Source organism: Leptodactylus fuscus, chromosome 2 (assembly GCF_031893055.1).
Source record: "Leptodactylus fuscus isolate aLepFus1 chromosome 2, aLepFus1.hap2, whole genome shotgun sequence".
Taxonomy (NCBI): Eukaryota; Metazoa; Chordata; class Amphibia; order Anura; family Leptodactylidae; genus Leptodactylus; species Leptodactylus fuscus.
This window is the reverse complement of record NC_134266.1, coordinates 82,620,321-82,647,794: the sequence shown is the minus strand read 5'-3', so window position 1 is coordinate 82,647,794 and position 27,474 is coordinate 82,620,321. Positions and strand designations below refer to the sequence as shown.

Below are 27,474 nucleotides of genomic sequence, written 5' to 3'. Positions count from 1 at the left end.
AAAATCAAATCTGCTACAAATTACATGTTTTGTTTATGTCTTTGGCTTGGCTAGTTTCAAATGTTCCTGTGTCACTCAAAAAGAGAATGTGACCTCCCAAGAAAGGGTCTAGTTGGAAAGTGCAATTCTAATAGTTGGTAAAAATTTAGATGAACTAGTCTAACATTGCACCAAATATATAATTCAGCATCAGCCATTGTGATACATCTGGAGCATTTTCAGACCGCTTGTCTAAGTTTACACTGTCTAGTGTTTAATGCAGTCCAGTGTGTGACAACTACAGATCTAAGATCAGGCCATACATTTTTTTTTTTTTTGTGTACAGTGTTTTTACACTAAACCATATTGGACAATCTCTCTTATAGATATAGAAAAGAAGCTTTTCCCATAAACTGTTTCTTTTGTGTTTTAAGGGAAATATTGGAGAATATCAGATGTATGTTCTGCTAGGATTTATTTCTCTTGGGGCAAATATTTAGTCCACTGCCTTGCCCACTTATGTATCCCAATAATACCTGGGCCAATGAAACCCAGCCCTCCAGGCACCCAGCCCCTGGGGCATCTATTAGCCACCCATGACTGTAGACATGTGAACTTACCAACCACCAGTGAACAGATGACTTTATACTGCCCATGTACAGTATTCTTCCATAACTGCGTACTAATAACCGGAGAGTAAGATCACAACTGGTTATTACCAATGCACAATACGTAATAGCAGCTATCCTTCAATTTGTTGGTATAGTAATAATCACTGCTATAGTAATGTGAATACGTTTGAAGAAAGTAGAAAGCGATACATAGAAACAGTGTAATTCTTTTCATGAATTAGATTTTATATGATCTATTTAAGATTGCTTTCCAAACTACAGTGTGATGTTAACTGTTTGTTCACTTTCTGATGACTTCTTCAGACTTCTTGGCTTGTTCTTAGGATAAGCCATGAATATGAAATCAGTGGAATTTCAGCTCCCTGTATCCCTCCATTCAGCCTTTTGTAGGGACCATGGCACTCTGGTGAGCACTGTGGCTTATTCATTGTTAACCAGGAAAAGTGCCATACTATATGTTGTGGCTGTGGCCAGAACTGCAACTTACTGCAGATCCATCTGCAGGTATGGAGCCATTCATAGCCATTTCAGAATGTGCAGCTTTGACTGTAGCATTCGGCAGAGCACCAAAACCCCTTTAAATATCTTATCAGTGGAGCGTTACAGAAAGTTAAAGCTCCCCCATATAAACAGGCTGTTTGATGTTCAGAAATAGGTTATCCAGAAACAATGCCACTCTAGTCCAGTATATGATATAACAGCTCAGCTCCATTCACTTGAATCAGTCAGATTCTCTGTTTCTGGTATGAAGCAGTTTTATTCCACTGATCCCATACTACATCTAACACAGCTGTAATATATGTCGCAGATTCAGCACCATGGACAAGAACACTGAAAGTGCATCTAGTACATACAGTTTTATATAAACTTGTATTGTTAGATTATCAATGTATGTGCTAAGTGAACTAAACGCACAGGATCTCTTTGTATCCATTATAGTGATGCTTGACACATTCATGTTGTAGGATGATGAGTAAATTCCCCCTATAGCACTAATGCATTCTGTTTTCAGAGGAGTAAAGTTACAGCGAGGCAACAAATTGTCAGATTGGAAAGGTTTCTATTAAAGGGAGATCTGTGATCTTTACAGAGCGATATAACATGGAGTGTGGGCACAAGCACCTTTGTAAGAGTCAGCTAGCAGCAGACAGTTATTTATAGTGTGTGGAATGGAAATAGCTGTGAACTAGTTATGAAAAAGGACACTGTGGTATTTAGACATCCTGCCGACCAACCCTACCCCATACTGTATAACTCCTGAAAACCACCATCTGCTTTCAAAAAAGGGAATGTACTCCTGTGTCTAGAGACAAACAGAACACAAGGAGATATCCCTGAGTATGTGTTTTATTTTAACCTGAAATGTGTCATATTCTATATTCCATATATTCCAATGCATCGAAAGAGAATATGAAGCAACCTTCATTAAAAATTTCCTGCTGTTTTGTGAATGCAGTTATGCAGCAATGTGTCACCTAGTTACATAGTTTGTACTGTTAAAAAATACATATGTCCATCAAGTTCAAACAGGGAGGAGGCGAGGATAAAGGAAGGAGGGATAAACCTTAGAACAAAAGGCTCCCATATACTTTAGAGTGAAGGTGACTGAAACCACTGATTTTATTGGGATTGGCTGAATATATATATATATATATATATATATATATATATATATATATATATATATACCTCCTTTTTCTTTAACAAACAGAAAATGTTGAGGGAAAGAAGTATCCCTGTTCTCAGGAAGATAAGTAGCTGACAGAGTTGGGTTTACTCCCTTCCATTGACAACATGTACATGCTGGGTCAGACTGAGAATGCATGTGTATGAGAGAATCAGGAGCTGTGGGCACCCTCTACTTATACAGAAGAAAATAATAAAATATATGAGCTGAGGAGTAAAATTCCTTCCTGATCCCAAAAGACAAGCAGACTAAATTAATAAGTATGCAAGGATGTAAAGTATTTACATAAGTACTGAATTGTCTCCATGCATTGGAATAAGAAAAAAAAAAAGACTGCTAAGGTATACTCACTATATGCCTAAGATGTGGCATTGTTTGAGGATATTTTTAAAGTATCGATATGAACTATTTCTCATATGGACCATAAACAATGGCATCGTATTTATACGTAGCTACCTTTATGTATATGCATCAGCTAAAATTCACTGATCTCTGTTAGAAATTAATAAATAATTAAAACCATCAAAGCTGGTCACAACATTTCACCATTTGATAAATGCATGGCATAAGGTTGGGAACTTGTTGAACAGAGGCAGATAAGCATATTGTCAGGAATCTCAGTTCAATTCTTTTAAGGTCACCATGTCAACCTGAGAAGCTTCAGCAGTGTGAGAAGTTCTTTGGGCTTATCCAATTTTCAGTTGAGAAGACTTATATAAACCCCACTCCTCCTGAACCAGGTGCCTGCTAATTTAGTTGTGTTTTAGTGAAGCTCTTAATTCTGATTTTGTGTATTGGATAGCTCTATTCAGACCCCTGACTTGTTACTGGTTATTAGTTTGTCTTTCGATCCTGCCTCTGATGTGACCGACCTCTTGGTGCTGTCCATTGTCCAGGACATTTATTCTCTTGATTCTTACCTGACCTGTAAGTTAATCAGGGGCTCTGGTTTTGATTTCAGTTAGTGAAGTGTTTATTTTTAGACGAATTATGGTGGTGATGACTTAGACCTCAAATTCAGTAGAGTCCATCTGGCCATGCGGCTGGCACTGGTCAAGGTGTTTGGGGATCTGGGTCTATCTCTAAACAACTAATTCTACTGCTCTCTTTTATCATCCAGATAATGTTATTTTCCTCATTGGCCACATACCTGAAGTTATGCTACTGCTGAAGACTGTGGTTTAGTAATGCTTTGCAAATGATATTCATATTGCTTTACTGATTTATTAAGCTATATTTTTAGGGCTCAAAAGGTATAGCATATTTGATTGACAATGGATAATATTCTACCTGTGAATCCCTGAATTCTGTGAAATACCACTGCATTATTAAATAAGTTGGCCTGCAGCAGAAGCAAACCTACTGTAGATCAAAGCAACCTATACAGCTCAATGTTAGTACGACTGTTACAAAATAGACTACAGTCTATCATAAAACAGTTCATAGAGCTTTAACACACTACAGAGAGGCAGAGTGCATTGAATCTGCTCAGGATTTACATAACTCTGGCTTCAAGTGTCCTAATATTTTAGTAGTACCTTAAAGTGTTGTAGAATGCTTCAAGTCTTAGAATCTAATTCCTATGTGCAAAACATCTTACTAGGTCTATAAATGTGCAAGTCTGGGTCTTCAACTTGTTATATTTATTCCTACACAAATAAAAATAAGTGTGCTCAATATAAAATGTCAAATTAATTACTCGGCATCCAAAACGGTGCAAGAAAATGGAAATAACATCACTGTCACAACTGCTTATTAGACTTCAACATGTTGGAAGGGATCATGCCATCATTTACAGTATATAGAGGGATCGTATGGGCAGGAATAGATAGAAAATAGGAATATTCTTGAGACATAAGTTACCTACACAAAAGCAAACATAACATAAAATAGACTGAAGACCCTTCTGAGCTGAACAGAATCCGGTTACTAATTAAGGGGAGGTAGAAGCGCAGGCCTAGATACCTCTCAGTAGGAAATGCCAAATTGTTCCCTGGAACGAGCAGCCGGCTGAACCTATAAAAACACATACATTATGGGGGAAAAAACATAAATATTTTCCTGTACTCTCGAATTTCATAGAACTGTCAGGGATGTATAAATAGTGGTGGTTTTATCGCCTCCGCGTGAACAGGATGGAAAAATAGGGTGGGTGGAATAGGACAAGTCTCTGTTCAGCACTAGGGTAAGAATTATTAAGCCCATTGATTTCATGGCATTATAATACCCAGAGCTGCAGATTACCGGGAATCAGTAACAATAGATCAGGGCAGCTGTTGTGCTATTTGCTCGGCAGTTTATCAGTAGAGCTTTCATTCTGTAGCACACAAATAAGGTATTTCAAAGGCAGGTGGATACTTTATTAATGGTTGATGTTGTAATGGTATTGAAATCCTAAAGAATATTCGATGGCATGGACTGCAACTGCTGGTTTATTATGAATCACTATGCAAAAGATAAAACAAGAAAACAAAAATGAAAAAGGCTGTGTGAGAAAGAAGAGGGAATGGGAGGATCAGGTTCTGGGAGGTGGGCACTATGAACATATAATACTGTGTAAGAGTCACTGGTGAGCTTATAATACTGTATGGGGGCCACAGTGGAATACATAATACTGTTTGGGGGGCTACTGTGGCGCATGTAATACTATTTGGGGGCCACTGTGGAGCTTGTAATACTGTTTGGAGGTCACTATGGAGCACCTAATACTGTTTGGGGGCCACTGTGGAGCACGTAATACTGTTTGGTGGTCACTAAAGAGCACATAATACTGTTTGGGGGCTACTATGGAGCATGTAATACTATTTGGGGGCCCTATGGAGCACCTAATACTGTTTGGGGGCCACTGTGGAGCATGTAATACTGTTTGTGGGCCATTATAGTGCATGTAATACTGTTTAGGGGTTAATGTGGAGCATGTAATACTGTTTGGGGCCACAGTAGAGCACGTAATACTGTCCCAGCATTGTTTACATACCTGACACTGTTCTGCTCCCTGACAGTATTCTTGATAACTGCAGTTGTGGGTACTAAAGCTGTATCCCTTTAAAGTATCGGAGATATCACTTCAGCAACCATAACCGGCACTATCAAGAATTCGGTCTCAAAAGGCATCCGGGCACCCAACACTTTAGTTAAGCCAATTGCTGCTGCCCTTGGCCCACCCAGGCGCCGCCATTAATATATCTTACTTTTAGCTAGATTGTTGTCTGTAGACACTTATCCAGTTAAAGTGCTTCCTGCATCTTGCCAGTCTTGTAAACCACAAGCCACATGTGGCCCCATCTTCATTTTGCGGTAAAATAAGATACATGCTGTAATTTCCAATACAGTCATGGTTTTTGAAATGGCAGCATACCTATGGAAATGTTGGTGGTCTAGATATAATTGAAACAGAAAGTACTCAGAGGAAATTCTGCAAACTATCTGTGCAAGGGGCTGCAGGAAGAAACGCAATGCGTCACGGACGTGGTTTTTCTCACAGCACTTGTTTCCTGCAGGACGACATGTGGGGCCTTAGGCTTAAGGAGTTTTTCAGCTCGCTTTTATTGATGATCTGTCCTCAGAATAGGTCATCAATGAGAGATAAGTGAATCTTCACTGATCAGCTACGGTGGCTCAGTGGTTAGCACTGCAGTCTTGCAGCACTGGAGTCCTAGGTTAAAATCCTGCCAAGGACAACATCTGCATGGAGTTTTTATGATCTCCCCGTGTTTGCGTGGGTTTCCTCCGGGTACTCCGGTTTCCTCCCACACACCAAAGACATACTGATAGGGAATATAGATTGTGAGCCCTATATGGGACAGTGACTGTCAATATCTGTAAAGCGCTGCACAATATGATAGCGCTATATAAGTAAGCGCAATAAATAAATAAATATATGGGGCTTACAATCTATATTAAGAAAAATAAGGGTAAAGCAATATATAAGCTACATTATATAGATTTTATATAAGCCTACATTCCTATGTGTGCACCGCTCAGCTGAGACCTTTGATTTATTAAACCAATGACATCATTATCCCATTACTTTCTATGATGCAGGAACGTATATGGCTTAAAAGCATTACTTTACTGTTCATCACATAAAGATTTGGGATCAGCTCCCACAGAACTGGTAATGGCTGAAAGTGGAAATAAAGAAAAGGTTATATATTTCTTCCTGTCCAACCCCATATACTAGTGTTAATGTAGAATGGTGATTCAAGGATCTGTCCAGTTGCCAGCAGTGTTTGGGAAGATGACTTGTGTCATTTAAGAAGTGGGTTTTTTTTCCTTCCCGATATTTGTATGCACCGAAGTAACAACATGTAGGCAAAAACTGTGACTTTGATGAATAAAGACACTGCCTAAACTTGGCTTAGTAAACAAAAATAAGTTTTATATCCCACTAAAATTGTTGCTCAGCTTTAACAACTATTGATGTGAATTTTACATAGGCTTTCTAGACAGGTAATAAACTTTACCACCAAACCGTCCCACCTAAATGGCAGCTTTTGCATTATTAAGTACCTTGCTGGTTGAAAATTAGATTTTTTTTAATATAGCAAGTTGGCAGAAAAGTCTTCAAAACAATTTTTTTTCTACAAAAATCCAGCTTATTGCCAGCTCCTACTCAGCATTTATTATGCATTTTTGTGCTGTTGTAGGTAGAATTAACACGTGTTTTTCGAGACTCCTGAAGCACCTGATTACTTGCTGCTACTCGAGTCTAGACAAATGTTTCACTTAATCTGCTTTATATATATATATATATATATATATATATATATATATATATATAATTTTTTTTTCTTCTCTCTGTATTGATCTAGGAAAAAAATGAGAAGAAAAGAAACAGCACTCACTGCAACTTTCTCATTACCTTTTTGCGTTGTAAAGCACATCTGTACCTTAGAGGGGAATGAAAATGAAGAAAACCAAATAGAATTCTAGGACCGCGGATGGTTTTTAAGCTGTAGAGAGGGAATTTTCAAAACAATGCGAGGGACTTAGTGATATTTATTGCTTTTATTTATCAACTTAAAGGGAAATTGTAAGCCACACTATAGTAATAATTGAAATACCTTACTTTATACATTGTAGCATGATTTTACAGCCTATGATGGGCCTTGTACTAACACATAAGTATACTGCATCTTGCTTCATTTTAATTATGAATAGATACTAAAAAAACATCGATAATGTTCTTACTGCGTCTGAGTTTTTCATTGGACATCCTATTATCAATACTAGGCAAAAGACCAAAATAAGAAGTGGTCCTAAAAACATTTTGAGACAATCCTTTGCACCGCAAATTCATGTAGCCATAAATGAATTTGTAAAACAACTTGATACATTATGAGCTGACCCCTTTATTCCAGAGTGTTCAGTTTTTAACAAAAAAACCCCAAAAACTGGCACTATACATGACCACAGCCACATATAGAGCGCAGGAAAAAATACAGCAGAGACATGTCTTGTGAGTCAGTGTGAAGGTGCGAAGTCAACTGACATCAATTGACAGCTTCTAAGCCAATAGATAGTGGTAGGTGTACACCTTACAGTCCTACTGTCTTATACAGCATATAAAGTTCTCTAAACAGGATCAGCAGGCATTGTAGTAATGGTGGATGTACAGGTGGATTCATCTCACTGTATGATACAGAGCAGCAAGTTCTGGGAAACTTACAAATTACAAGCAATAGCGCCAGAGACTCTTAGGACTAGTAGAGTTTGGTCAGATTTAACCAAGATTAAGGATAGAATCATAGATATTAGGAGTGAGGGAGAATATCTGTGTTGCTCTTGTGAGACAACAGCAGTATCCTACATTAATCCAAATGGACAAGGCGTTCATTTTTGTTTACAATAATTTAGTCTGTCTGTTGGGCAATAGAGCAGTTCCAACTTAATGCAGAATATGTGAACATATTTTTCACTGTCTTTTCAGCAGTCTTCCTCCTCATTTTGATGAGTTAGATGAAAACCATCAGCATTGTTTGCAAACTGAGGAGGAAGACATGACTTTTACTGGTAGAAATAGCAGCAGATGTGATACTACTACTACTACTACTACTACTACTACTACGTGTTCTGGTAGGGAACCTAGGTAGAAATTTGGAGGTGAAAATTATAATGGTGTACAGGAATAATGCCACGGCCATGATGTGTCACATAAAAGTGGGGAAGATGATGATTTTTTTTTTAACTGGGTCAGGATGACAAAGTGACATCAGATGAAGAGGGCTGTGGCAGTGATGATAGTAATGATTCTAACCAATTTTTTTGTACATTTTCAAATGGTCAATCTATGGCAATGTACAAAATCTGCAAACAGAAACGTAGCCATGGTCGAGCAGGAAAAAATGTACAAAAAAAAAGTGTTTATGCACAAACATGAAAAAGAATCATCATCTTATTTGACAAAATAAACTTGGCAGTAGCACTAGCAGGTTAAGACCATCTTCCTTGTGGGCAGGCCCCCTCTACATCTATCACATTATTATCATTATCATCATCAGCTCCTGTTTCTCCCCTTCTTCCATGCCGATGTCAATCATCCATAAGTGAATGTGTGTCCTGGAAACAGTAATACAGTCCTATGAAAAAGTTTGGGCACCCCTATTAATCTTGATCATTTTTAGTTCTAAATATTTTGGTATTTACAACAGCCATTTCAGTTTGATATATCTAATAACTGATGGACACAATAATATTTCAGGATTGAAATGAGGTTTATTGTACTAACAGAAAATGTGCAATATGCATTAAACCAAAATTTGACCGTTGCAAAAGTATGGGCACCTCAACAGAAAAGTGACATTAATATTTAGTAGATCCTCCTTTTGCAAAGATAACAGCCTCTAGTTGCTTCCTGTAGCTTTTAATCAGTTCCTGGATCCTGGATAAAGGTATTTTGGACAAACAATTCAAGTTCAGTTAAGTTAGATGGTCGCCGAGCATGGACAGCCCGCTTCAAATCATCCCACAGATGTTCAATGATATTCAGGTCTGGGGACTGGGATGGCCATTCCAGAACATTGTAATTGTTCCTCTGCATGAATGCCTGAGGATTTGGAGCGGTGTTTTGGATCATTGTCTTGCTGAAATATCCATCCCCGGCGTAACTTCAACTTCGTCACTGATTCTTGAACATTATTTTCAAGAATCTGCTGATACTGAGTGGAATCCATGCGACCCTCAACTTTAACAAGATTCCCGATGCCGGCATTGGCCACACAGCCCCAAAGCATGATGGAACCTCCACTAAATTTTACAGTGGGTAGCATGTGTTTTTCTTGGAATGCTGTTTCTTTTTGGACGCCATGCATAACGCCTTTTTTTTTAACCAAACAACTCAATTTTTGTTTCCAAAATGAAGCTGCCTTGTCCAAATGTGCTTTTTCATACCTCAGGCAACTCTATTTGTGGCGTACGTGCAGAAACGGCTTCTTTCTCATCACTCTCCCATACAGCTTCTATTTGTGCAAAGTGCGCTGTATAGTTGACCGATGCACAGTGACACCATCTGCAGCAAGATGATGCTGCAGCTCTTTGGAGGTGGTCTGTGGATTGTCCTTGACTGTTCTCACCATTCTTCTTCTCTGCCTTTCTGATATTTTTCTTGGCCTGCCACTTCTGGGCTTAACAAGAACTGTCCCTGTGGTCTTCCATTTCCTTACTATGTTCCTCACAGTGGAAACTGACAGGTTAAATCTCTGAGACAACGTTTTGTATCCTTCCCCTGAACAACTATGTTGAACAATCTTTGTTTTCAGATCATTTGAGAGCGGGCTGTCCATGTTCGGCGACCATCAAACTTAACTGAACTTGAATTGTTTTGTAGAAAGAAATGGTCCAAAATACCTTCATCCAGGATCCAGGAACTGATTAAAAGCTACAGGAAGCAACTAGAGGCTGTTATCTTTGCAAAAGGAGGATGTACTAAATATTAATGTCACTTTTCTGTTGAGGTGCCCATATTTTTGCACCGGTCAAATTTTGGTTTAATGCATATTGCGCATTTTCTGTTAGTACAATAAACCTTATTTCAATCCTGAAATATTACTGTGTCCATCAGTTATTAGATATATCAAACTGAAATGGCTGTTGCAAACACCAAAATATTTAGAACTAAAAATGATTAAGATTAATAGGGGTGCCCAAACTTTTTCATAGGACTGTATGTGCCCAGTCATCTGATTACTCTGCAATTTAACTCACACCTAGCAGAGCTGCTGGCGATGTACCAGATAGTGGATGTGCTCAACCTTGATGGAGGATATCTAGCCCCCATTATTTCTATAGGAAGTCACCCCTGCTTTATATCGCTATGTGTCCAACTGTGGGCCTTTTCTTGGATATGTCAATCTCCCCGTTAGACGTCTTTTTTTCTAAACTAAATAACCCCAAGTTTATTAATCTATCATTTTACTCCAATCCACCCATTGCCCTTATAATCTTGGTCATCCTTCTCTGCACTTTCTCTAGTTCAGTTATTTCCTTCTTATATACTGGGGTCCAAAAATGAGCACAATAATCTGTGTGGTTGTACCAGTGATTTGTATAAAGGCATAACTATGTTCTTGTCATGAGAAACTGTAAGTCTTTTGATGCATCCCATAATCTTATTTGCCTTCACAGCATCTGTCTGGCTCTGGTCACTAAAGGTAAGCTTGCTGTCCACCAAAATCCATAAATCTTTTTCAGTGGCAGTCTTACCCAGTAATGTATTATTTAGTACATAATCCCATAATCATACATTCAGGATCATACAATCATACAATCAGGAGCCTACTGGGCTCCCTAAGGTCACGGTCCCATGGTACATAATACAATACAATAATGGTTTCCTACTAAAGCAAAGCAAATTCATAAAAGTAATATGTCATTAAAGTTTTATCATTCAGTATACCATTCCTTACAACATGTAATACTCTAACATGGTTTCAGTCCCAAAATGGTTTTATTTTGCATAAAATTGCATGGTTGGTTCTACATTATCATTATAATCATTTTATTCTGACAAGGACTTTTAATATTCTGCTCAGTTTCTCCCTGATTTTCACAGTAATGTAATACTGAAAATTATCATCCCTAATTGTTAGTTTATTATAGTTGCCACACGCATTTCACTTATTCTTCCTTGTACTGTGTCTGCTTAAGCAAACAATATTTATACAATTATGACGACTTCCCAACACATTAATTGCAAGAGGCGAGGATGTGACAAATACATGTATGCTTCCTGTGTTCACATGGAAAAATATTAATGTTTCTAAATTATTATATATAATTTGAGACAAATTATAGGTTTGTTAGACTCTAGGAAACATTGTGAGACAAAATTGTGAGATACCGAAACTACACTTTAACGTTAGTAATTTTCCTTCAGTATAGTATATTTCCTTCAAATTGCAAGAGAACAAATAACCTGACCATGTCAGATTTTCTGTGCTGTTCACAGGGTCGATTGTGACTTTCTTTCATTATGGAGACATTATTCTTGCATTGTAGTCACAGATATTACCAGGTCTCACAAATGATGCTCAAATGATCAAGGATCTATAACAAAAGCATGTAAACTGTTTTATTTTGTACTTGTAGCTAACAATGGATCAGGAGTCCAAAATCTAGTGTATAGCCAAGAAAGACCCTTAAAAGGGTAATGGTCCTTTCAAAATATTTTTGACATGTCAGAGAGGTCCCATTAAGCGGAAGCTCTCAGCCAAACCCTGAACCCATCTGTCTGTGATCCGCTCTCCTTGTTAGCTGAAGACAAGCTTATAGACTTATCTGAGGTCATTTTCTCCTATAAAGGAAAGTTCATCACTGCCAAGGACAAATCGGGGCAGAGAAAGTCTATGTTCGAATTTACTTTGGCACTGATGAACTCTCCTTTATAGCAGAAGATGACCTTGGAGAAGTTTCACTGAAGTGACCGAATGGTGTGTGACTTGGGGCTCATTCACACGGGGGGCGGTGGGGTGGATTTTGGCCCTGAGAGTGATGTGGGGAGTCGCGTCACTCTCAGGTCAAAACCCACCTGCCATGACTGTTGCGGTTGCGGCTTCCCCCTCCGGAGTCAGCTCAAATGAATGGACCGACTACGGAGGTTGCTGCCGCCAGGCGGAAGCTTCTTTTTTTCCGCTAGCGGCAAAATGCAAAAAGAACGCTAGTGGTTTCCATAGACCACCATGGATGGTATGGAGGCGGATTTTGAGGTGAAATCCGATGTCAAAATCCACCTCCTTGCCCCCGTGTGAACTAGCCCTTTTTTTAAGGCAAAGCAAGAAGACTTATCACACTTAGGGCTTACGTACTTACTTTAGATGGTATGTTTTGGATGCCTTGTCTTAAAGGTGAGAGACGCAACCAGGGCAAGATCAAAGGAAGGTTCCATACTGTGTGATCTGGCAAGATGGCTGCCATAGAACCCAATGATGTAGATGGTGATTGGTGGTGTAATCGTAGAGGGTGGCATAGTAGAATGTTTCTTGACACTCCTTGGGTCCTCTGATTCCAGTGGATGATACCTGTGTATGTTGCAAAAAAAAGTTGACTTAGAAATTCCAAACGCTACTATTTGGTTGTCTCTAATATAGTGGCCAGTCATTGCATATGTGTAGTATTCAATGTGAATTACTGCTGTTTTTTTGGAAACAGTCTACCAGGTATAAAAATCCTGTAAGTAATATAGTGGCAGGTGAAGAATAGCTTTGGGTTTATATGTGCATTGTAGATACCATGCTTCTAGATTGATGTCTTCAGCTACTGCAATATGCTCAGTATTTGTTCTTTCACATTCTCAAGCCAGTTTTTCATCATCTGTAGAAGATATTTAGTAACTCCGCAGTGTTTGATTTACACACACATTCATCAAAGAAAGACGGTATCCTGTTCTTCGTGTGGGTTTACAAGATGTCCTCCAGGACAAGGTGCAATTAAGTGAGATGGAATAAATAACGACTGATGTGTCGCGGTTAATCAGTTGTGTAATGCGGCAATCATTGTTCTTAATTTGACTAGCGGCATGAGTTTTCCTAATAAGTTTTAACATTTATTTCCATTTCCTTCTAAACAGACACACACTATTGCCTCGGAGCACAAAATCTCGAAATCTTATTAAACATTCTTCCCAAATTCAAATATCTTCAGCTCTGGCACAGAAATAGTTAGATTAAGTTTATGAATTAAATTATATGTATTTAGGAAATTCAGTTATAAGTGAATGATTTTTTTTTACTGGCTTTTAACTGGCATGTGTACTCTATATCAGAACCAGGTCATAAGGGTAGAAGCAAAGCAAAGGAAACAATCCCAACTCCTGATCATGCTACAGCAAATATATAAAGAGGTTGGCCGCTTTATCAATATCTTCCCAAAACAGCACTATATGTACAGTAAGTGACTCCTTTAAGGGGGCTTCGGATCTAACCTGCTCTGTGACATTGAAACAGAATGGAACCCCTCATTGATATCAGCAGGGGACAGATCATCATCTGAAGGCATTCCATTATGAAATCCCCCCTTCCTTGGCTGTCACGCTTGGTCATGTTCATGAGGCCTAAGGCTCAATATAAGTCTACAGATACTCTATTATACAATAAGACGTTTAGGGAGCTATAATTCCATATGCATAATCCATATGCATAGCTTGAAAGTGTAAGAATGTACTTATGAAGAAAGGTCTCATAATGGTGAATGTTTGCCCTTAAAGGGGTTTTCCTTATGAAGTGTCATGGGACATGTGACCTCTGCAGCCAATCACTGACCATAAAATGTATTCACTATAAACAATGATTGACATCAGCTATCACAGAAGAGATTGGTTGGGGAACTGAAATAGGGGAGGATCAGTGAGGTGACTATTATTTTAAAGCATTGTAAGCTCTTTTTCAAATGTTTTCCCCTAGATAGACAACCCCCTTAAAAAGGAACTTTCACGTCTTCGGGCACATGTGGTGTAATACACTGCTAGAGAGCTGACAGTGCACTGAATTCAGCACACTATCGGCTTTCTTGTTCTGTGCCCTTGTTGAAGAGCTATTGGTGCCATTACTGTAGCTTTTCAGTATCAGAAAAGCATTTCTGACAGTCTGTCAGAAACTCCCCTCCTCACGGTAGCATGTATATTGCTCTGTACTGTGAGAGGAGGCGTTCCCAGTGAAGATGCTGAGCAGTGAGGAACGCCCCCCAGTACTATGGGCAAGTACTGTCAGGAGTAGGGGTCGTTCCTCCCGCTCAGCGTCTTCACTGGGAATGCCCCCTCTCACAGTACAGAGCAATAGACGCTACTGTGAGGAGGGGAATTCCTGACAGACTGTCAGAAACGCTCTTCTGACAGTGAAGAGCTACAGTAACGGCACTAATAGCTCTTCAGCAGGGGCCCAGAACAGGAAAGCCAATAGTACGCTGAATTCAGTGCACCATCGGATTTCTAGCGGTGTATTACACCGCACATGCCCAAGGACGTGAAAGGTCCTCTTTACTAACTTAAACAAATATAGTGTCAAGTTAGATTTCAGATCAGATCTATTACAGATGTTTGTGTATATGTGACATATGGGGTGGAGATACTGTACTTAGCCAAAAAAACAAAAAAAAACAAAAGGTTGGTTCCTTATTGTTACTTATTTCTTAATGTATCCAACTCAATAGAGTTATCTGCTTGCAGGGTCCAATACTGGAATGACTGCATAGAAATGTAAGAAATACAAAAAAATAGCTATGTACAATATTACTGCAGTCAGTAAAGTCAGGGACACATTCAGCAAACAGAAGTTCAGGGGTCTTTGTTATTTCTTCTTCTTTAGTCTGTTATGCATTTTCACAGTAAAACCTTTTGTTCCATTGAAGAGAAATCATCCCGGGGTTGCCCTGACAATTAACCTTCCTTTTTGTATCACATTGATTTTTAAGAGTTGAATATTGTGGTCACAGTAATGCACTGTGTTTGAGCAAAGTGCAACATAAAAGTATTATTGTTAGAATTACACAAAAATAAAAATCAGAACACACATCAAAAATGTATCTGTATAATATCAGGTTATAAACTGTTATTTAAAAGTTACTGGACAGAAACTAGATATTGCCTGGATATAGTATCAAACTTTCAACTACAAAAAAATATTTCCTCTCATCCCAGGTTCATCTGAAGGTAACTAAATGGTCTAAATGGTACATGAAATAAAATACAATATCGGCCAAAAAACATCAAACTAAAATCATATTAAAACTTCTTATGGTTATGAGGAGTTTTGATATATATATTACAATTTGTTTGAGCCTACGAGTGAAGAAGGAACCTGTTGAGGCTCCAAAACCCATTTGGCTAATTTTTATATCTAGCCATATTATTTATTGTTTTTAACCATTTTTATGATATTTATCCACAAATATACAGTAGATATATCCTCAAACTTGGGAATTATCCCATGCTGTATGTGCCGATCTTTAATGGATGATTAGAGTTACTGTATCTAGAATCACGGTAGAAAATTAATGTTCTGAAGACATTGGATTTAATTGTTGGAAACATAGAACCATTTGGAACCATTTGGGACCATGGCACCCAGCACTTCTTTCTCTCATCAACAATGCATGCGAGGGAGAGACAGTTACACAGATGGGATTTATTTTTTTCCCTCCCGCATGCTCACCAGGCATACTGTGACATCCCATCCATTACAAGCATCATGAGTATCATGGAGCACATGAAGGACTTTACTTTCCAACAGATTAGAGAGTGCCATCACTTGGCCAGTATCTGAGTATAGTTTGAAGACTTTAATACAATGCCCTAGGATATTTGATGAAAGAAATTTTCTGAGAGAAGTCCTCAGTAGTTGATACCTTTTTTAATGGCTAACTCAAAGTTTTTTGATGACATATTTCGAGCTTTCGGGACTACTATAAAGGTCCCTTCATCAGGATGGTATAACACAATGTCTGAAGGTAGGCATATATATACAGAGAAATGGAGTGTTAGATGCAAAATAGATGGAAAACAGAACATAAACAGTTTAAAAAAAAACAACACATATATATCAGTTCACAGGAAAGTTCTCTGGGTTTATGGCTTCTTTGATCAGTGACGTGGTGTCTAGTGGTTATAAAAGGCCATAAAACCCTGGGCCCTGTTTAAACCTTGTTGGAGAGTGCGAAGGGTCGTCAAAAGTTTAAATTCCCATATGAGGCAATCTTTTCTGTCTCTGAAATTCCCCCTTAGTACCAGGATCTTCATATGCTGGGTCATATTATGATTTTGATTACAGAAGTGTTTTGGCACCGGGAGGTCCATTCTTTGCTCTCTAATCGTATGTCTGTGTGAGTTCATCCTCATCCTAAGTGACTGTCCTGTCTCACCTACATACAGGCCCTCAGGACACTTAGTACACAATATTAAATACACTACATTAGGTGTGCTGCAGGTGAAGTTACCTGGGATCTTGTAGTGTCAATCAGAGTTCGGGATCTTTATTTTATCCGTAGTCAGTATGTGAGGGCAGGTTTTGCACCTCTTCTGTCCACATGGAAATGTTCCTTTGTTAGTTGGAGGTGACAGTGAACTGCTAATAATCATATTCCTGAGGTTTGGTGGCTGTCTGTAACACAGGAGAGGGGGTTCTGGAAATATGGATTTTAGATGGTTGTCTTTTTTGCAGTAGTGGATGTAATTTGCGTGTAATTCCTCTCAGCGTCTCCAGGTGGGGGTTATATGTGACAACCAGGGGCACCCGAGTGTTCTCCTGTTTGGTATTGTATTTTAATAACTCTGATCTTGGTGTTCTGATGGCCCTGGTGATTTGGTTATCAATTGTTCTTGGATGGTAGCCCTGCCTCAAGAATGTGTTTTTGAGGCCCCCAATGTGCTTGTCTCTGTCCACCGGGTCTGAACATATGCGATGGTATCTGATGACTTGGCTGTAGACAATGGATTTCTTTATGTGTTTCGGATGAAAGCTATCCCATCTTAGGTAGGTAGGGCGGTCAATCGGCTTCCGATACAGTGATGTCTCAATTTTGTTGTCCTGTATCTTGATGACTGTGTCTAGGAAGTTTATTTGAGAAGGAGTAATTGAGCGTCAGGTTGATGGTGGGATGGAACTGGTTGAATTGTTCATGGAAGGTTTTCAGCTGTTGTTCAGACCCAGTCCAAATGATTAGGATATCGTTAGAGATGAGCGAACACTAAAATGTTCGAGGTTCGAAATTCGATTCGAACAGCCACTCAATGTTTGTGTGTTCGAACGGGTTTCGAACTCCATTATAGTCTATGGGGAACAGATACTCGTTAAGGGGGAAACCCAAATCCGTGTCTGGAGGGTCACCAAGTCCACTATGACACTCCAGGAAATGATGCCAACACCTCTGGAATGACACTGGGACAGCAGGGGAAGCATGTCTGGGGGCATCTAACACACCAAAGACCCTCTATTACCCCAACATCACTGCCTAATAACTACACACTTTCCACATTCAAAAAAACCTCTATCAAAGTGGGAAAATACCTGGAAACCTTCTTTACTCCCCAAATGGATGGACACAAACCCCAATTTAAGCTCAACAAACAGTAACAACCACCCCTTTAAATCACGTTCCCCATGACAACCACAAATGGAATAGGCAATGGGAATTCCAAAAGCCCTCACCCTTAACTGTCATTTTGAGTGTGTGTGTGTGTGTGTGTGTGTGTGTGTGTGATGTGGTAAGACCTTCCAAAATTCACTTTTCTAGCCCTTAACATGAGCCCTTCCAAACAAAGTTACAGGACCTTAAGCTGAGCTACCAGCAGAGATTGAGGCGCTTGGCATGAGTAGAGCCTTGCACCAGCAGTGTTTTTGGCACTTAGGGTGAGTTGAGCCTTGTACCAGCGTGTGTCCCTTAACATCAGGCGGGCCCTAAGTTCTGCGCTTTGCACAAAAGTTCCACATTAACTAGGCTGAATGGTACAAAGATTAGTAGGCCCGAGAACCAGGAACAGGTCTTGCAATGGCTGTCGGATAACGCTTAAAGCACATTGTCCACCAGCCAGTCAGCCTCTACCTCCTCTTACCCAACAGTCTTGTCCTCCTTCCACCCAAAATTCCCAATCTTCCCAGAACAATAACCCCAACTGTCCCTGCTCCCCAGAGCTGTTCTCCCTTCCTTTGACTGTACCGCAACCTGCCCCTCCATTTCGCGATTCCACGGACCTAACAGACGAGTATCTGTGTCCAGATGCTCAAACACTAGAGTCTCCTCCATCTCCGGTCGATTTGGTGGCGGATGACCAGCAACCCACCCTCATTGACGACGATGAGATGCAGTTGCTGTCAGGGCAGCCAGTTGACATGCGCATTGTGCAGGAGGAGGAGGCGAGACAGGAGTTGGAAGAGGAGGTGGTGGACGACGAGGACACCGACCCAACCTGGACAAGGCGGATGTCAAGCTGGGAAAGTAGTGTGGATGTTGAGGCAGGTGCAGCACCAAAAAGGGTAGCTAGAGGCAGAGGTCAACAGCTTCGCCGAAGCCAGGCCAGACCCGGAATGTCCGAAGATGTTCCCTTTTGTACCCAGCCCAGAAAAACTCCCCCATCGAGGGCACGTTTCTCGAAGGTGTAGAGTTTTTTCAAGGAATGCGCCGAGGACAGATATAGTGTCGTCTACACAATTTACCTCTCGAAATCGAGTAGGGGCCCTGAGAAGAGCAACCTGTCCACCACTTCAATGCACTGTCATTTGGAATCCAAGCAATGGAATCAGTGGCAAGCAGCAACGGCAGGACAAACGTCGCCCGCCGTTCATGCCACTGCCTCTGCTCACAGTGCTGGCGATGCACTCCAGAGGACGAGCCAGGAAATCACTTCATCTGCCTCCGCCACTTTGTTGACTTCTCCCTCATCCTCCTCTGTTTCTGTCTTATCTCCTTCTCCTGCACCATCAAAGGCACCATCAGGCGCTTCTTTACAACAACCCACCATCTCTCAGACATTGGAGCGCCGGCAGAAATACACCGCTAACCACCCACCCACGCAAGCCTAGAACGCCAACATCGCTAAACTGCTAGCCCAGGAGAGGTTGGCGTTCCGGCTTGTTGAAACTCCCGCCTTCCCGGACCTGATGGCAACTGTGGCACCTCACTATGCCGTCCCTAGCCGTCTCAACTTCTCCCGGTGTGGCGTCCCCGCCTTGCACCAGCACGTGTCACTCAACATCAGGTGGGCCCTTAGTTCCGCGCTTTGCTGCAAGGTCCACTTGACCACCGACACTTGGACAAGCGCCTGTGGTCAGGGATGCTGCTTATCTTTAAGGACAGGCAGGGTGAATGTGGTGGAGTCTGGTCCCGGGGTGCAAACTGAGGTACCCTATCTCCTCTCCCAGGCCAAAATTCATGGCAGGAGTAGACTGAAACCCTACGACGCTGCAACCTCCACCACAGCTACTAGCGGCAAACGCTAAAACACTGGTGTGGGGAGACGTCAGCAGGCGGTGCTGAAGCTCATCAGCTTGGGGGACAGACAGCACAGTGCCTCCGAGGTCAGGGATGCCATCCTGCCTGAGATGGCATTTTTTTTTCCCTGCTACACCTGGGGCCTGGCATTTTTACGCCTGTGATAATGGCTGGAACCTGGTAGCGGCTCTGGAGCTTTCCAGCCTCCAACACGTTCCATGTTTGGCCCACGTCTAACCTAGTGGTGCAAAGTTTTTTGAAAACATACCCAAATGTACCGAAGCTACTGTTGAAAATGCGGCGCTTGTGCGCCCACTTTTGCAAGTGCACAGGAGTCGCTGCTAGCCTAAAAACACTCTAGCAAGGCCTACATCTGTCCAAACACAGGCTGTTGTCCGTCATTCACACACGCTGAAACCCTACAATACCATATCTTGAGCAGGGTGTGTGAGCTGCACAGACCTTTGATGGAGTTCCATCTACAAAACCCAAGGGTTCCTCAAAGTCAGCTCCCAAAGTTTCTGCACCATGAGTTTCCAGGGGTGGCAGAGTTATGGCTAGGGGCAGAGGCATGGATAGGGATGATGTCTAGGGGCAAAAGCAGTGTGGATGTGGAGGCAAGCTAAGCAGGAAAAACTGGGGGTACAAGCTAAGGCATGGACTGGGGTGATGTCTAGGGGCAAAAGCAGTGTGGATGTGGAGGCAAGCTAAGCAGGAAAAACTGGGGGTACAAGCTAAGGCATGGACTGGGGTGATGTCTAGGGGCAAAAGCAGTGTGGATGTGGAGGCAAGCAAAGCAGGGAAAATGGTGGCTAGAGGCAAAGGGATGTCCATAGGCAGCAAGGGCAAAGATGCAAAACTCTCCCCTGTTTCAAGAATTTTCCTGACTTGTCTCCCCACAAAACATTCCTGGGAGGAGGGCTGAAACATCACCCTCCTCCTCCTCCGCTGTTATATTGACCCCAGCTACGAGCTGAAAACGCTGCAACACTGGTGTGGGGAGACGTCAGCAGGCTGGGCTGAAGCTCATCAGCTTGGGACACGGACAACACACTGCCTCTGAGGTCAGGGATGCCATCCTGGATGAGATGGCAATTTGTTTATCCCCGCTGCCCCTGGGGCCAGGCTTTTTTGTCTTGTTGGAGGGCTCTGGAGCTTGCCAGCCTCCAACACGTTCCATGTCTGGCCCACGTGTTCAATGTAGTGGTGCAATGATTTTTAAAAACATACCCCAAATTAGCTGAGCTAAGGGTGAAAGTGCGGCACTTGGACACCCACTTTCCCAAGTCTACAGTACCTGGAGATAGCTGCAATACACTCCAGCAAGGCCTACATCTGCCTGAAGCACCTACTGTTGTGCGAGGTCACCACACGCTCTAACCCTAGATACCGTATGTTCAGCAGGGTGTGTGAGCAGCAGAGACCTTTGATGGAGTACCAGCTACAAAACCCAAGGGTTCCTCAGAGTCAGCTCCCTCACTTTCTGCACCATGAGTTTCCATGGGTGGCAGACTTATGGCTAGAGGCACAGGCATGGATAGGGGTGATGTGTAGGGGCAAAAGCAGTGTGGATGTGGAGGCAAGCTAAGCAGCAAAAACTGGGGGTACAAGCAGCCGGTGGCATCATCACTGACAAGCACAGCTGTCTGTCAGCTGACAGGCTGACTTTCACCAAAATGAACAGACAATGGATAGACTCATCATATATATGTCAGTTACATGACAAATTTAGTGCAATTTGCAAGTCCAAGATGGGTTGGAGATCTGCGGAGAGGAATCTCACCACCTTTTGCGGGTGCCATCATTTGGAAGGCAAGCCCTGGGCTCAGTGGGTGAGAGCAAGCGCAGAATAATCGTCGTTTGGCCTGGCGGCCACTGCCTCTCCCACTGTTGACAGGGCTGGCGCTGCAGTCCAGACCAGCAGCCAGGACACCTCCACATCTGCCTCTGACACTTTGGGGAGTTCAACCTTATCCTCACCTTTTCCTGCCATTTCTCCTTTTGCCCGCGCCATCATGCGCCTCTTCCCAGCAACTCCCCATCTCCCAAGCCTTTCATTTCATGCTAAAGTACAGCACAACCCACCCACATGCCTAAGGCTTCAACGGCCTCATCTCAAGAAATCTGGCCCAGGAGATGTTGGAATCCCGGCTGGGGGACACTCTGCCCTTTTTGGGCAGAGTGTCTACTGCGCCACCGCACTGTGCCGTCCACACCAGCACTTTCCCCCAAACATGAGGCGGTCCCTAAATTCAGCGCTTAGCCCTAAAGTTCCATGTGACCAGTTACGAATGGACAAGTGCATGCGGACAGGGACGCTACCTTTCAATTTGGGCACAGTGGTTGAATGTAGTTGAGGCGTGGACCGGGTCGCAAAATGTGGTGGCCTGACTTGTCTCCCCACACAACATTCCTGGGAGGAGGGCTGAAACACCACCCTCCTCCGCTGTTAAATTGACCCCAGCTACGAGCTGGAAACGCTGCAACACTGGTGTGGGGAGACATCAGCGGGCCGTGCTGAAGCTCATCAGCTTGGGGGCCAGACAGCACACTGCCTACAAAGTGAGTCATGCCATCCTCGATGAGACGGCAATGTGATTTTTGCCACTGCACCTGGGCCCAGGCATGTTGTCATGTGTGATAATGGCCGTAACCTGGGATTGGCTCTGTAGCTTGGCAGCCTGCAACATATTCCATGCCTGGGCCACGTTTTTAACTCATTGCTGCTAATCATTTTAAAAAGGTACCCCAATGTTCCTGAGCTACTGGTGAAAGTGTGGCGCTTGTGCGGATAGTTTTTAAAGTCTATAGTTGCCGCTGCTAGCCTCTATGCACTCCTACAACGCCTGTACCTGCTGGAACAATGGCTGTTGTGCGACGTCTCCACACTGCTGGCACTAAACATATCATGTGTTGAGCAGAGTGTGTGAGCAGCACAGACCTTTGATGTAGTTCCAACTCCAAAACCCTCGGGTTCGTCAAAGTCAACTCCCTCAGTTGCTCAACCATGAGTGGCCATGGGTGGCAGACTTATGTGAAATCCCATCCCACCCATTGCACTGGACACGAAACATTAGCATGCGCTCAGCACAACTTCGGATATGGCAGCTGCGTTAAGCAGGGTGCAGGGTACAACACAGACCAGGCCCGAGCACCAGGAACAGGTGTTAGAAATACTGCAGCATCCGCCATTTCCTTCCAATTTTGGGGTTTTGGACCCGCCACCGACTTGTCTGGACCTAAGTGGGGATCATGAGACACAGTTGCCATCAGGGCAAGCTGTGGTCATGTGCGGTTTGCAGTAAGGGGCCAGTGCGCAATTGGAAGAGGAGTTGGTGGATGACGAGGCCACCGACCCCACATGGACAGGGGTGATGTCTAGGGGCTAAAGCAGTGTAGATGTAGAGGGAAGCTAAATCAACAAAAAACCTGGGTAGAAGCAAAGGCATAAACTGGGGTGATGTTTAGGGGCTAAAGCAGTGTAGATGTGGAGGGAAGCTAAGCAGCAAAAACAGTGGGTAGAAGCAAAGGCATGCAAAACTCTACCCTGTTGGAAGACTTATTCCTAGGTCTGGAACACGTTAATGGCCCCCCTGGACAAATTACTGCCACTCAGGGGCCTAGTGTCACCAGGAGGGACAAGTATAGGCGCATGTTGTGGGAATACCTGGCCGACACCAGCTCTGTCCTCTCCGATCCCTCTGTGCTCTACAGCCTACACTTATTTTCTCATCTTTTTTTCTGCACTGCACATCTCTTGCCTGCTTCCTTTGGGATCTTACAAGTGGTGGTCCACTTCCAAAGATGGTAATTTCACTAGACAGTGTAACGGGAGTAGCTGAGGGATCGCTGTCTTAACCACTTTTTGGCACAAAATTAACTTCCAAAGCCAAATATGGTGCAAGTATATGATGCAAGGACACCTACACACCTATCTCTGACACATTGGGGAGTTCACCCTCATGCGCCCTTTTGGCCTGCACCATCATGCGCCTCTTCCCAGCCACTCCACATTTCCCAAGCTTTTCATTGCAGGCAGAAGTACAACACAACCCACCCCCATGCCCAAGCCTTTAACAGCCTCATCGATAAACTGCTGGATCTGGAGATGTTGGTGTTTGTTTATGCTTCTGGAGACCCAGGCCTTCCGTCAGCAGATGGCAGCTGGGGCACCTCCCTATGCTGGGCCTAGCCGTTACTACTTCTCTTGGTGTGCTGTCCCTGCCTTGCGCCTGCATGTGTCCCATAACATCAGTCGGGCCCAGAGCTCTGCGCTTTGCTGCAAGGTCCACTTGACCACCGACACATGGACAAGCGCCTGTGGTCAGGGATGCTGCAGTGCTTATCTTTAATGACAGGCAGGGTGAATGTGGTGGAGTCTGTTCCCCGGGTGCAAACTGGGGTGGCCTATCTCCTCTCCTAGGCCAAAATTCATGGCAGGAGTAGACTGAAACCCTACGATGCTGCAACCTCCACCCCAGCTACTAGCGGAAAACACTGTAACACTGGCATGGGGAGATGTCAGCAGGCCGTGCTGAAACTGATCAGCTTGGGGGACAGACAGCACAGTGCCTCCGAGGTCAGGGATGCCATCCTGGCTGAGATGGCATTTTTTTTTCCCTGCTACACCTGGGGCCTGGCATTTTTACGCCTGTGATAATGGCTGGAACCTGGTAGCAGATCTGGAGCTTGCCAGACTCAAACACGGTCCATGCATGGCCCACGTTTTTCAACTTGTTGGTGCCATGTTTCTTTGAAACCTACACCATTGTGCCTGATATACAGGTCAAAGTGGGGCCATTTTCGTAAGTGAGAACTAGCCTCTGCTAGGCAGAAAACATTCAGAGCACACTCCTCTCATCTTCGCACCGTTGGCTGGCGGAGGAAGACGAGGGGGTTGGAGTGGCATCTGATGTCCCTGTCCCACACGAGGCTAGAGGGTGCACTTCAGTGCATCCCATTGCTTCACCACAAATGGTGTGAAGGGGAGTGGAAAATGGAGGAAATGGAGAGTGACCCTTACAGTTGGGGCCAGCAAAGACATGCCAAGTAACACACTGGCATACATGGCTGACTTCATCTTGGGTTGCTTTTCAACACATATTTCACATCATGAAGAACAAATAATACCAGATTTTTACAAGCCTCAAACCCCGGTCTAGGTCTAATGTCTGTTCCTTTCTTATATTTGGGGAGAGGGAAAAAAAATTACTTCAGTGATACATTTAGCGTACATAGACTGACTATTAATGTGCATCCCACTTAGTGTTGTTAGGGTTACACACCGTCACAACCTGGCTAAAGCTTCTATAGCTGTTAATAAAGTCAACATAACTTTACGGTATCCAAAAAGACAGCTGGTACCGACAGAGAGCAAGACAAATGTCAACCAAAGCTGTGAGCTCTGAACACCCACAGTGACTTTGGCGTCATCATCATTATAAGGGAGCGGGTGGTAATAAATAACTTGGCAGTGCCTAAAACTCAAAAAGCTTATACAACTATATTTACATTAAGATACACAAATGACACTTTTCAGTAGCATGTCATGAGACAAGCTGATAAGCTCCTCCTTTGTGCAGTGCTATTTGAAAGTTAAACGCTGCCTTTATTTTAATTCTGGAGAAGGTGCAGACATTAGATTTAGAACATGTTGTCTTCATTGTCCAAATCCTCTATATAGGTAACGTGTTTTTCGGGCCGAGCTGTCTGGGAACGAGCTGGTGCAGCACTGACAACCTGGGTGAATATGGCAAGAGCCTGAGATGTAGGGTGAATGAATCCCCAAATTATTTGTGGAATTCCCAGTGAGACAATGGCACTATCTACCAGTAGCAAAAATTGAGGGTGCACGTAACCCCAATATATTCTTTGAATTCCCAGTCAGACAATGGCACTGTATAGCAGTAGCAAAAATTGTGGGTGCACGTAACCCCAATATATTCTTTGAATTCCCAGTGAGACAATGGCACTGTATAGCAGTAGCAAAAATTGTGGGTGCACGTAACCCCCATATATTCTTTGAATTCCCAGTCAGACAATGGCACTATATACCAGTAGCAAAAATTGTGGGTGCACGTAACCCCAATATATTCTTTGAATTCCCAGTGAGACAATGGCACTGTATAGCAGTAGCAAAAATTGTGGGTGCACGTAACCCCCATATATTCTTTGAATTCCCAGTCAGACAATGGCACTATATACCAGTAGCAAAAATTGTGGGTGCACGTAACCCCAATATATTCTTTGAATTCCCAGTGAGACAATGGCACTGTATAGCAGTAGCAAAAATTGTGGGTGCACGTAACCCCCATATATTCTTTGAATTCCCAGTCAGACAATGGCACTATATACCAGTAGCAAAAATTGTGGGTGCACGTAACCCCAATATATTCTTTGAATTCCCAGTGAGACAATGGCACTGTATAGCAGTAGCAAAAATTGTGGGTGCACGTAACCCCAATATATTCTTTGAATTCCCAGTCAGACAATGGCACTATATACCAGTAGCAAAAATTGTGGGTGCACGTAACCCCAATATATTCTTTGAATTACCAGTCAGAAACTGGCACTATATAGCAGTAGCAAAAATTGTGGGTGCACATAACCCCAATATATTCTTTGAATTCCCAGTGAGACAATGGCACTATATACCAGTAGCAAAAATTGTGGGTGCACGTAACCCCAATATATTCTTTGAATTACCAGTCAGAAACTGGCACTATATGGCAGTAGCAAGAAATGAGGGTATTTGTAACCCCAATATATTCTTTGAATTCCCAGTCAGACAATGGCACTATATACCAGTAGCAAAAATTGTGGGTGCACGTAACCCCAATATATTCTTTGAATTACCAGTCAGAAACTGGCACTATATGGCAGTAGCAAGAAATGAGGGTATTTGTAACCCCAATATATTCTTTGAATTCCCAGTGAGACAATGGCACTATATACCAGTAGCAAAAATTGTGGGTGCACATAACCCCAATATATTCTTTGAATTCCCAGTGAGACAATGGCACTGTATAGCAGTAGCAAAAATTGTGGGTGCACGTAACCCCCATATATTCTTTGAATTCCCAGTCAGACAATGGCACTATATACCAGTAGCAAAAATTGTGGGTGCACGTAACCCCAATATATTCTTTGAATTCCCAGTGAGACAATGACACTGTATAGCAGTAGCAAAAATTGTGGGTGCACGTAACCCCCATATATTCTTTGAATTCCCCGTCAGACAATGGCACTATATACCAGTAGCAAAAATTGTGGGTGCACATAACCCCAATATATTCTTTGAATTCCCAGTGAGACAATGGCACTGTATAGCAGTAGCAAAAATTGTGGGTGCACATAACCCCCATATATTCTTTGAATTCCCAGTCAGACAATGGCACTATATACCAGTAGCAAAAATTGTGGGTGCACGTAACCCCAATATATTCTTTGAATTCCCAGTGAGACAATGGCACTATATACCAGTAGCAAAAATTGTGGGTGCACGTAACCCCAATTCTATTGCTAGGGGACTTGCAGGGTATTTCTGAGGTGAAGGTGGGGGGGCACACCGTTGGAACGGGGATTTGGGGTGTATATATGGGGTATACGGGAATACACTGTCAGTGTGTTCCATTCAGGATCCTGGGAAAGCTGGGTTGCGGCGATTGAGCCCGTCAGTGCCACGTTACACTGACAAGCTTCTCCCTGGAATTGAAGTTATATGTAAGCCCAATATATTCTTTGAATTCCCAGTGAGACAAT

At 42.6% G+C, this 27,474-nt stretch overlaps 1 protein-coding gene and 1 long non-coding RNA gene across 2 annotated transcripts in view; one reads left to right on the top strand and one right to left on the bottom strand.

Moving 5' to 3' along the window:
- The window catches only part of LOC142194750 (uncharacterized), a 231,383-nt gene that overhangs the window by 95,567 nt on the left and 108,342 nt on the right, over positions 1-27,474 (bottom strand). The gene's annotated exons all lie outside the window — the stretch shown is intronic.
- TAFA3 (TAFA chemokine like family member 3) overlaps positions 1-27,474 on the top strand; it is a 374,342-nt gene that overhangs the window by 315,859 nt on the left and 31,009 nt on the right. The gene's annotated exons all lie outside the window — the stretch shown is intronic.